The sequence below is a fragment of the Aquila chrysaetos genome, chromosome 9 (assembly GCF_900496995.4).
Source record: "Aquila chrysaetos chrysaetos chromosome 9, bAquChr1.4, whole genome shotgun sequence".
In the NCBI taxonomy this organism is placed as follows: domain Eukaryota; kingdom Metazoa; phylum Chordata; class Aves; order Accipitriformes; family Accipitridae; genus Aquila; species Aquila chrysaetos.
Genome location: NC_044012.1, coordinates 8776262 through 8788317, shown reverse-complemented (window position 1 = coordinate 8788317; position 12056 = coordinate 8776262). Strand labels below are relative to the sequence as shown.

General features: G+C 39.5%; 1 protein-coding gene across 3 annotated transcripts in view; it reads left to right on the top strand.

Moving 5' to 3' along the window:
• Positions 1-6010: 6010 nt before the first annotated feature.
• Positions 6011-12056, top strand: part of CDH8 (cadherin 8) — a 149893-nt gene continuing 143847 nt past the window's right edge. For all 3 annotated transcript variants that reach the window (XR_003925073.1, XM_030026089.1, XM_041126238.1), the window contains exon 1: positions 6011-6440. The gene's annotated coding sequence lies outside the window, so the exon portion shown is untranslated. The remainder of the gene's footprint in view (positions 6441-12056) is intronic.

Sequence of the window (12056 nt, the reverse complement as noted above, 5' to 3'; positions counted from 1 at the left end):
GGATTAGAGTGTATTTGTGTTTGCCTAGAATAGCTAAAAATAACTTTCAAAGCTAGGATTATCAGCGGTGTCCAGCACTTAAAAAAAAAAAAAAACCAAACCAAAACAAAACCAAACAAAAAAACCCAACAAAAAACAAACCCATAACCACCACAATGAAACAAAAAAACTGAGAAGCATAATTAGAGGTTTTGTTGTTAAATCATGTTCTAGGGTCAAGTTTTGCTGATGAATATGTTAATTTCCTTTTGCAGATAGAGAAGACTGTTGTTTTGATTCTGATACAAACAGTTTTCAGTGTTATCTCAACAACATTTACACAATGTCCAGAAGAATTATTGGGCTTTATTTAACGAATACCTCAGAATAAAAACTTGACAGCAAAGGGGGTGATTTGATTTTACATAGAGATAATTCATTTGTATCCACACAATTAATGTAGTGAACGTTGAATTTCTCTTTCCTCTGAGAATAAAAGCAGTGTTACACATTACTTTGGGATTTAGAAGAGTGGCTGTTAGGAAAAAGGGAAAAAAAAAATTATTTTAACCTGCTTAATTACTGCACACTAGAGGGCACTTGAGGTAGAGCAAACAATATTTGCACAGCTACTGAAACAGATCCAGTTACCTATATTCACAAGGCATATTGAAAACTAAAAGCAAAAGATTAACTTTCCAAATTGTATCCAGAACAAAAAATGTATCCATGTACAAAAAAAAAAGGTTGATTGCCTTACTTGATATAATTTTATTTTGTCTTTATCCTAGTGTTTGATATACAAAAGAAATATTTGTTTTTCTAATAGTCAACCTGACAACAACCAATCAAAATTGCAAACAGTACCCAAGGAATAATAAAACCTGATAATGTGTCGTTATTTTTATGCACTCCATAATATCATTGGTGCATATGGTACACAAATTAGTAGTTGGGGTTTTTATATTTTAAAATCTCTAGAGGGTGAAGAGGGCTCAGAACTAGTTATGTTTTATTTTACTACATGGAGTAATTTTGGGACAGGAAAAGGATTTGCTAAGGGCCCAAAAGCCCAGTGCTGCTGTTGGGTTAAACCTTTGTTTCTGTTTGACAGTCCATGGGCTGGAAATGTAATTTGCATGGTTGTAAGAATGTGTTTGTCCAATCAAAGCAAAAGTTACTTAGTCAAAATCAATGTGTTTATTTCTTCTCATGTATTGAGTTATAATGGAATGGACTTTAGATGTCTTTCACAAAAGGCCAGACTCGAAAGCAAGTATTTTTAGGTGATTGAGAATAATTTTTGTCACTTATGGATGCTGCTGCTTTATGGTCTGTTCTTTCTTCAGTGGGGTTTTTCAAGCTTTCTGTTCCAGTGTTGGATATTGAATTTTAACTGGTTTTGATCTCTCCAGAGAGATCTGGCATTCCATTGCAAATTCCTCACTTAAGTTTCTCAGTGTTTCTAGCTTTCCCTGTTAAAGTGAAACCATGAATTTGTCAGTACAAACAAAACAAAAAAAACCCGAAACCTACCCCAAATCATATACTTTTATCTCATGAGCCATTTATGTCAGTTTCTTTGTTTTAGTCTATAGTATCAGTTGTAAGCATTATATAATGGAACTCTTTCAAGTTACAGATGTCTTCAGTGACTTTCCAAACATAGAGGATCATTTTTCATGATAACCAACTTGTGATAACTATATACAAGCAGGTTTTAAAGGTTGCAAGACGGTAATAAGAACCTATGCTCTAAAGGTAATTATGTCTCTGTACTGGCATAGTGAACTGATGAAAGCATATATTTTATTCAGAAATGTTCTGGACTTAAGATAAGTCGTCTTGATTCTTCTTAGTTTATGGAACGTGAATTCTAGCCTTTCAAAGCAAATTACATTTAGGAATAATCCTTCGTATAACTTGAGTAAAAGGTACAAACTAGGTAGAGTGTTTGGATGTTGCCTGAGAAAACAGCATTGAATTTATATAAGTCTTTAATAGAATAATGGTAGGTTACACCACTATTCTGTAAACTTGCTTTAGTAACTTTCAGATCTGTTGTTAATTTTATATTATTAATATTACTTGGAAGTGGCATGCTAGTGGTAATCCCTGTAAGCAAAAGTAGCTTGCAATGAAGTCATTTATCTTGATCAAGTAATTCACACTGGACTCATTAACCTCAGGTAGTTTTGGATCAGGCCTTATATTGTGTATTAAAACCTGAAATCAGCCGCTGATACTTTGAGGGAAATACCTCATTACTAGGTGATCTGATGGAATAAAATCTGAATATGAGGAATTAACACAGTGGTTTCTTTTCCAGGCAGTGCTTCCCTTTACTCTCCTCCCCACCCCTTTCAAGTTCCTGACTTTTGCATTGTTATTTAAATGAGATGATGCTGAACATTTACATCAGCAGTAGCCCTTTTAAGACTGTGTTGTGACTGAGTTGCCCGGTAAGAGCTCATTTCAAGTCACTTCTCTTGAATAAGCAGTAAGGTCTAAATTCTCTGTCTTCAGAAAACAGTTTACTGCACTGCTTTGCAATGCTGAGGAACAAAGAATTATATGATAATCAACAACTGTTTTCACAAAAATATAAAAGGGTGAAAAGATGCTTGAATTTCATTATGCCACATTTTTAGATGATAGACAGATATTTCCTGTCTGTATGTGAATGAGAAGTCACATTGGGGTTTTAATCCTTCTTACTCAAATGCAAAGTAATATGGAAGAAAATCTCCAGGTTCTCTTCCAAGCAGAGGTTAATTTTTACCCCCTGATCAGTCACAATCAGTCAAAAAAAAAAAAAAAACAAAAACCAAAAAAAACCCCCAAACAAAAAAAAAAACACCAAAAACCCAAAACAAAAAAAATCCAACCAAACAAAAAAAACAGAAACCAAAAAAAACCCACAACAGACACACCAAAAAAAAAAAGGCCCCCCAAAAAACCCCCCAAAACAACCCCCCCCCAGAAACCAATGCATTTTGTGAAGCTTCTGTATTTTCTTTTTTTTCTGGTACAAAGATTTAACATTAAAAATTGAATTCCAGTTTGATCCAGGATGCATTCAGTCACATATATTTTGCAGATGTTTTTTTTTCTTCACTACAGTTATTAAACTAAAAGTCTTGATCCTATTTCAATTGGAGTCAGAGCTGCTTTTTGCAGCAATGAAATGACCATTTAGGAGATAGAGGAAGTATCTTCCTCATAGTACCTATTTAAGATTTAAGAGGAAACAATTTTTAGCCAGCATACTCAGCCATGCCTGTGATATTGCGCGTGTGTGTGTGTGTGTATATATATCACTATGATAAATATCAGTAAATCATTTCATTTGGATAGGAAGCAGGAAGTTGTAAATGTTCCTTTGCTATTCCAAGATTATTTTTGAATTAAATATTAATCCATACACTTCTTCCTGTCAAGACTTACTCCATCATCTGAAAGGCTTTCCAGCAGGGGAATCCATGGGTGACATAATCCATTTTAACAAGACACTTACCACCCTCTCCTACAACAACTTGAGGATGAAAGAGCATAGCATTTGCCCCAGTAATTTCCAACTGCAAGAAAGGTCACATAGAACAAATGGCTAAAGTCAAAGGTTGAAATCAAAACAAAACCTAAACTTTTAAGCTGTACTTGGAGGTACAACCTCTACCATTAGCTTTCTTCCCACATACAACTGTAGCGCCTCTTTAAAGCACAGACACAAGGGATCGAACCCATTCTTATTAGTGAGAATTTTTATTCTAGGTTGATTCTGTCAGGTATTTGAAATTAAAACAAGGTGTGCAACTACTTTTACTGAAACAGTTTGAAAACAGTCATTAATTACCAGGAAGACAGGCTACATGTCTTCATGTTTCCTTGTGACAGCATCTATATTATCACTGTGTTGTTCAGCTGATGGAAGGATGGGGGAGAAAAATACCCTTTGCCTCAGTGGAACCCCACGTAAAGAGAAGCCACATTTCTGATGTTATCTATTGCACTGCAAAGTGTTTTGTATTTCCCTCAAGGCTCTCTGCCTGCTTCAAGTAGGTATTGTGTATTTTATATCCATCCTTCTCCAAGGAATCATCCCAGGCTCACAGCTTGGAAAGTAAATGTTTGGGCTGAGGGAAGCAAAGAAATAGTTAGATGTTTCTTCATTGCCCTTGAAAAATGTCAAATTTTGTGTATGTTTTGCTACATTCTGAGTTTGAGACTTTTCAGAATGATTATTTGTGCACAAAGGAATGCACCTGTTATCTGAAATAACTTGCATTTAGTTAAAGTGAAGCACATAAGAGCTCCAAATGCAGGTGTCTCATTCACTGTCTTATATGTGTGCATGCATACACAGTAGCAGCAGGAAAAATAAGATTAACAATCATGCAACTAAATTATATGGTATTCTTACTATAATGAGGAATATTATGGTCCACTTTCTGTAATCCTAGAGAGATCTTTGGCAATGTAGTCATTTTTTGCTTAAGGGTAAAAGGTTTTCAGATTATATGAATGAGTTCAAGATGACCAGCCATTTAAAAATAAAGTTGCGCAATGAAGCAGCTTTAATAATACAGAACCACATTGAATGCTGATCTGAAACACAACATAAAACAGGCCAAGGAAAGTTGGAAAACAAGGATGGAACTGAGTGCACTTAAGCTTCTACAACAGTACTAGTTAAGTGTTGAATCAGTCCTCCATTTTAAGTCGTTGTCTGTACCTGACCATGTCTATACCTTGTGCTCCTAGTGCAATACTGACCCCTTCTCTATTGGTAAACATTAAACTTGGGGAAAAAATATAAAGGTGTTGGTAACATTTAGAGCTATGATGCATGTAATTATTAAATGTAATACATTTAATCTGCTAACAGGTAATACATGCAGCATAAAAAGGAAGAAAACTCATAAACTCGATTGATAAAGAAGGTGGGCAAAGGGGTCGCTTTGACCTCTGGCAGGGCGCTGGCGTTCCTCAGCCCTCCGCAGGGATGCTTTGCTGTCAGCCCTGCCGGGACCCGTGCTGAGCCCTCAGAAGGGATGAGCAACCTTCAGCTCTTTAAAGTCAAAGGCAGTTGAGGATCCTCAATGCTTAGGGTCCCTCAGTCTCTTTCCAGCACTTCGCAAGCCGGGGCTGCGCAGCGTACCAGCACTGCCACTCACAAAGAGGATGTGGGAACTGGGCGATGGTCAACAACTTACTGTACCGTGGTTGCCCTTCAGCCATCTCTTGCTCTGTGGAGGTCTTGGCTCTGTCCTGCGTTTAGGCTGCTTCAGGCTCCTGCTTAGAATTTGATTGCCACCCTTGGCTTTAAAACAGTACAGGAGAGAATTTAAACGCCTGCAGTTCTTTAGGGTTTGTTTGGAAAAGGGTTTTTAGAGGATGCCCTCCCCGTCCCCGGAGCGTCCGGCTCGCTCTCCCGCGGCGTCTGTCACGGAGACGAACAACCGCCGCCTGCCCCTCCCGCCCGCTCCTCACCCCTCCGCAGCCCTCTCCGGGCTCCTGCCGCCCTCCCCGCGCCGCAACCCCCCGATCCCGACCCGCCGTGCCCGCTGCCCGTCTCCCGGTGGCCCCGGCCTCCCCTGGGTGGCGGGAATCGCCTCAGAGGACGGGGCGGGGGGGGCCTTCTCGCCCGCCGCCTCCCGCCTTCTCTGCCCCCGCGGCGCTTCGCCGCCGCTCTTCCTCCCTCCCGCTGCCCGTCTGCCGGCGCTTCGGGCACGTCCCGGCCCTGCCGCCCCGCTCCGCCGCCCGGGCCCCGGCGGGCGCCTCCCTGGTGGCCCCCGCGCCTCAGAGCCCGGCCTCCCCCCCCCTCCCGCCCCGCTCGGCGGGTGCCGCCTCGGCGCCCGCCCTCGCGCCCTTGCCGCCCGGCCTGAGGGAAATGCCCCGGCTCGGAGTTGGCGGTGCGGGCGGCTCCGGGGAACGAGCGGCTCCACGGTTTGTGGAAAAGTTGTGTGCTTACCGGGTTAAAGGCGGGGTAGGGGGGTGCGAAGGAGAGGGAGGGGGGGAAAAACCACCACCCAAAACTGCTTACATGAATTTCCAAGCGCTAGACCTGCCTCCGAGATCAGCCCAATAAGAGCTGTCAGGGGAGGCTCCCAGCTCACTTTTCCACATCACTTCACAGTTACATTTGGCAGGCAGGCACGTTGGAGCGCTCAGACCCGGAATTAGTGGATTTATTTGGAATATCCCTGCTTTCCTGGAGACGTGCTGCTGCCGCTGGCTTGTGCGAAGGGAGAAATTAATAACTGCACTTTAGCATGCAGGCACAGAAACCTGAGAAGCTAAGTAACCGGCATCTCCTCCAGCATCAGCAGCCTCAAAAAGCATGAAAAGAAAATCTGGAGAACCCTGCCTGTTCACAGGGACTGGCTAATGTTTTTTACCTCACCCTTTCAATCCATGCATGAAGTGGCTGTCAGCAAGCGGTTTCCTTGGTCCTTGAAAGAGTGAGTATTCATTTTATTAATATTATTTATGTCTCACTGGCAGAGGGCTGTCTCTCTGTGGATTTCTTTTTGACTTAGTGTCTGTGTTCTTGCAAGGTGCACTGTGTGAGTGCTTTCCTCGTTAATAGGTACGATATTAGGCTGAACTGTAGTGGCTCATTAAGTCCGATGTTTTGAAATTCCTGATAATGAAAATGTCATGGGATTATAGTTAGGATTTTTTTTTTGTTTTTTTATTCCCTTGGGAGGAGGAGTGGTGGTGGTGTGGCTATTTCTCCTCCTGTTTTGTTTTTTGGGGAGGGTTGGGGTTTTTTTCCTTCCCTTTCCCCCCGCCCTGTTTTAAAGGATCAGGAGGTCTTTGGATCACAGAGGGTTGCTTCCAAGGCTGGAGAACCCATTTCTTCTCCTTGTTTTCTTATTTAGTACAATAAATCTCTGGGCTATTTCACTGTGTTGAGTAGATGCAGGGCTGCATTCGTGCATTGAAATAGATTGCAGTTTTCGTGCTGAGAATAAAAATCACCCACCAGCCAGATATGTAAATGAGGGAGGAGGAGGCTGGAAGAACCATGGGGGGTGGAAATCCCCCTGATTTATCACCATCCCTCCCTCCCCCCAAAGCTTTGTACCCCCTAGGTAAATAAATAGGAATGGTATGATAGCTTCCTTTCCTACTTTCGGAGAGGAAAGCATCCCAGAAATACTGCTCTTCCTCTTAAAAGCTGAGATGGGAATGAATCTTTAGCTATAACTAGCCAGGAGTCATCCCTGTCCCACAAGTTGTTTTCCTTCCCTTTCTTCGGTTGACTAAACAGATAATGCACCCAGCTGAAACTTCAGACAGGGAGAAAGCCCCTTAGCTCCAGTCACTCATTAGTTGCATCACTGCTAAGGCTCCCAGAGAAGAAATGCAGGAGTCTGTCGACCCCTGAAGCTGGCTGTTTCACTAAACGCTTCATCTTCTCTTTGAGGAAGGCAGAGGAGTAACACATCTTTCCATTCAGCTTGGCTATAATATCTGCTGGGTAGCAGCATCCCAATCGGGAGCCCCGAGCTGTCAGACAGCATCCCTGCTAGACAGTATCAGACCTGTATACGGTGCTTGGCTGGGGAGCCTGGGAGGCACTGCAAAGCTTCAGCACAGAAAGCCTATGGCAGTTTCTATGTGGTTATTATAGAAGAGATTAATTCAAATCCTTATTTAGACACTGCCTACCGCCATGAAGGTGACACCACTTAACATAGGCAGGAATTCCTTTGTGGTTCATTGCTGTTCAGTCATGTCTTGAATCTGTCTCAATTCAAACAGTTTGCATTTAACACCAGACTAAATAGAGTGGAATCAATCCAACCTGGCACATAATGGCATTACACAAACCTGCTTGTGTTGCCAACAGGTATCAAACTCTATACCCTCACTTCTCCCTCCCTCTTCCTCTCTTTTAGACAGGCAGAAACTCACATACTCTCTTTCATGCAAATGAGTCTGTCTGTCTGTCTTCTGAAGGTAGGAATAAATACTTGTACAACTTTCATAAAGGCTGACACTTCTAAACAGCCAACTTGATCACATAAATGGCTCACCATTTGTGTCTCTGGGTATCACAGCCAGATGTTTTTTGGGCGGTGCTGATTGTAAGAAATCAAATAACATTAACTGTTTATTGTTTCAAATCTACCATGTTAGTGCTTAATAGAAGGGAAGCTAACAGCTGCTCACTTCAGTTTCAATTAAAGAATAGAGCTGATAACTACCAAAGCTATAGATAAAGAATCCTCTTAACTTCACTCATCCTCTTGTGGAAATTCTTCAAGAGTTTCTCTGCTTTAAGGACAAAGAGAAATATGCAGTACTTTTGTATGAATGATATTCCTCCTCTATGTTCAATACCAGACTGTTAGGAACAAGAAGAGAGAAGAGACTTCATAATAGGCTTCTCAGTAAATATAAGTAAATAATAAATACATTTGGAAGACTGAAAAATTATCCTAGTGTATGTTTTGCCTGTTTTAAATAAAAAAATAAAGCAGCTAGAAGAAGTTAGTATTTTGCATACCTGTGAAATTATCAAATTCCACACCCATAAAATGTGGTAACGTCAAAACCCAAAAGGTCTCTGGAGTGTCACCTCCCGGCTTAATTGTATGAACGTTTGTGACGGAAAAACCCTAAGAAGGGAAGTGATTATTATGTGGTATTCTGGTTTAAGGTTTTCATTCATTTAGCCTTATTGTTCTACCTTGCTGTATACAGAATGAGAACAGCTTTCTAATAGCTTCCTCCTAGGCTTGCTATTTATTAACTGTCCCTCCTTTTTAAAAAACTTGCATCCTGACTATAAAGAACTTTGATTTCCATGCCCAGTTGTAAGCTGAGGGCCTTCAGTGTCCTCGGAGACTGACGTAGTTCATGAAAGTTGGTTCTTGAGTTATACAGTTGAGCAATTTGTTAACTGAGCAGGCTGCTAGCCAAGAAACTAACTTTGGACATTTTCTTCAATATTAAAAAAAATCAATAAGAAGGACGTGTGCCTGCTTAACAAATCCAACTGGTTTTAGTAAGTATCCTTGTATAGGACATCTACTCCTTTTACATCATTCATTTAAATTAAAAAAAAAAAAGTTTTCATTTCTGTAAGATGAGGTAGAATCCTCTTTAGACAAAGTCACTCAGTGCTTTTTAAATATACTTTAGTCGTTCCCGTCAGCTCCTGCTACTGAAGTCCAAAACAGAGTTGTAAAGGGGGAAGTAGTCCCCCAATCAGATTTAAATTTGCTTTCTTTGTCATTTGTAAACTTTAGAATTTTTCCAATAATATTGCACCTTTACCAGATAAAGTAAATGATCCCTGGACACTTTATTTGTATCACTATTAACATATGCTGCATCATCTTCTCTACAAAAAATATACTTGTACTCCCTTCTTCAGGATACAGAGCTTTACAAGTAAGAACGCGCAATCAGCCATAGATATAGATTTAGGTCTATTACCCCTTGAAGTGCTTCCAGAATTTTATTTCTATTTCTTCTTGCACAGTCGCAGATTTCATCTTTTAAAATCTTCATTTCAGAAGACCTAGGAGCCCTACAGACTTTAGCTGGCACTTTTTCAGCCAAATTAGGAGCCTGGAACCCACCCACCTGACCCTTGATACATACAGATAATTTCATTTTCAAAGCTTCAGAGACTTTAAAGGGGAAAAAATACTGACCTCCTAAGTTTATGAACAAGAAGGAAATGTGAACGTGTACTTTAAGCTCTTACTGCTGCATACCCCTAAGTGATGATTATGCATACTCTGTAACAGAAAGCAACTGCTGTAGCTTATGCTACATAGTATAAACAGGTATTTTTATAGCATATCTAATACCATAACATACTGTATATTTTAGCAGCATTCCTTTTCTATTCCATTTTCCATTTTGATATTGATAAAGCTTGACCTTTTGCATATACCATTAATATTGACAATTGTATGCTTACAGTATACACTATAGTTGTATCATAAGAGTCTTTCAACTATGAGTTTAAAATAATACAAACTAAATTCTTTCAGTGGGAGGGAAATGCGAAGGTATTTTGAGCTTGGAACGTTTTAAGCATCGTTGCTACCATAAGATCGCATCAATAGAATTAAATTAGATGATGGAAACTCAACATTTTTCTTAGTGTTGTTGCCATAGAAAAGGTGGCTCACTTCATAGCTTTCTGAACGTAACTATTTGAGCAGTAGATAGACATAGAACAAAATAAAGTCCAATAGTCCAATCTGAGATTTCAAATGCGCATGTATATAGATATATTCCCCCCCCGCCCCTCGCCCGGATAGAGCCCTTTGTTCTGGAATCTGTTCAGCATGTTTCTCATTTTGTCAACCAAGTAAATAACATCAATGCAGTGACATTTCAACTATATTAATAAAGTTTTGTTCCCCAAAAACATTGGGTACTGATGGTATCTGAAGTGCTAGGTGGAAGCTGAAAAGGAAAGATGATTTCTGAAACAGTTCAGTTACCAACAGATAGAGTTTAAAGTATCTGACTCCAGGCAAGAGACTGATTTCTGGCTGCCTTAGTCATGAGAATAGTCTTTATCTAGGAGTTGCAATGACAATGCTCATAGAATTGGTTTTCTAAGGTGTTGAGCATGATGTGTCTTGTGAAAATCATTTGAAATTGAGAATGATCAGCCCCTTGGCTTGGATTTGAAACGAGTAATGTCAACCAGTCCTAGATCTGAGTAAGTGAAACCTTCCATGAGAAGTGTCTACTGTACCCTGCCTATGTCATAGACAAGCTCAGAAAGGTGTTTCTCAGTGTGTCTTACTTGGGTCTTTGCAAGTGGATGTGGGAGTTTGATACATCATGAAAGCAGTCAGTCTTGGGAGTCATTAGCTCACAGTTTCAACTCTCTAATTTGGTGTACATTTGGTTGAAGTAGCTTACTCCTGGGAAGCAATGCTCAGCCTAATTTGAGGATCTTGGGTAACTATTTAAATCCATTTCCTTTGCAGCCACTGATTATCATAATCATATATATGTATATATTTTATATTTTTATGGGTTTTTAATATATATATATATAAAAATCATTATATCAAAGCCCCTAAATACTGTTGTAAATGGACTGTATGCATTCAGAGGTAGTGCACTTCATTAGTTGAGTTTTGCAACTGAGCAACACTTTAGATGTGAACCTCTCATAGATTAAATGTAACAGCTATGATTGCCTTTTAAGTAACAGATCATCAGTACTTAATTCTTAATGTCGCAGAAGTTTAGATTGAGTTCTGTATTCTAGTCTGTGGGCTTTATTTTTTGTGCATTTCCAAAAGTTAGATTAAAACAAACAAACAAATAAAAAAAAAAAAAACCAAAAAAAAAACAAAAAACAAAAAAAACCCCACCAAAAACCCACCACCAAAACAAAAACCTCAACTTGGCAACTACAAAAGTAGTAAGTTCATGTTGGAGGACCTTAATTCTTTCCAAACAACTCATTTAAGTTGACAGTAAAACTGCCATAAGATTCAATGAGGCAAAATTAAAGACCTTCACTTCTAATTTTGTATGGTTCAGAAAGAGAGATTTTAGTAGGTTTACTGGAGCAGTACTGTATGTAGTTAGAAAAGTCCAGTTATGTTCACATTTCTCCTTTTTCAAGATTTTTTTTTTATGTACACACCCATTTATGCATATGGCTGGATAGTTTATATAGCTTTCACTAAATCATCATGACCAGTTCACATTTCTCCTTTTTCAAGATTTTTTTTTTATGTACACACCCATTTATGCATATGGCTGGATAGTTTATATAGCTTTCACTAAATCATCATGACCAGTCATAATTTTATATTCTTAGTTTAGTCAGAATACATGCCAGGAAAACTTGTGAGTTTTTCCTTAATTATTGTTTTGTTTAATTATGTAGAGAATACCTAATATTCTTTAAAGAAAACCAATGAAAATGAAAGTTCTGTTGTATATCCAAAAATGACTGAAAAAGAAGCCCATAAAGCAAGATATTTATGTTCTCCATTAATATTTAAACATTTTTTAGCAAGTACAGGATAAGCACATCCCAGCTGCTGAAACTCTCATGATAAACGATGCCC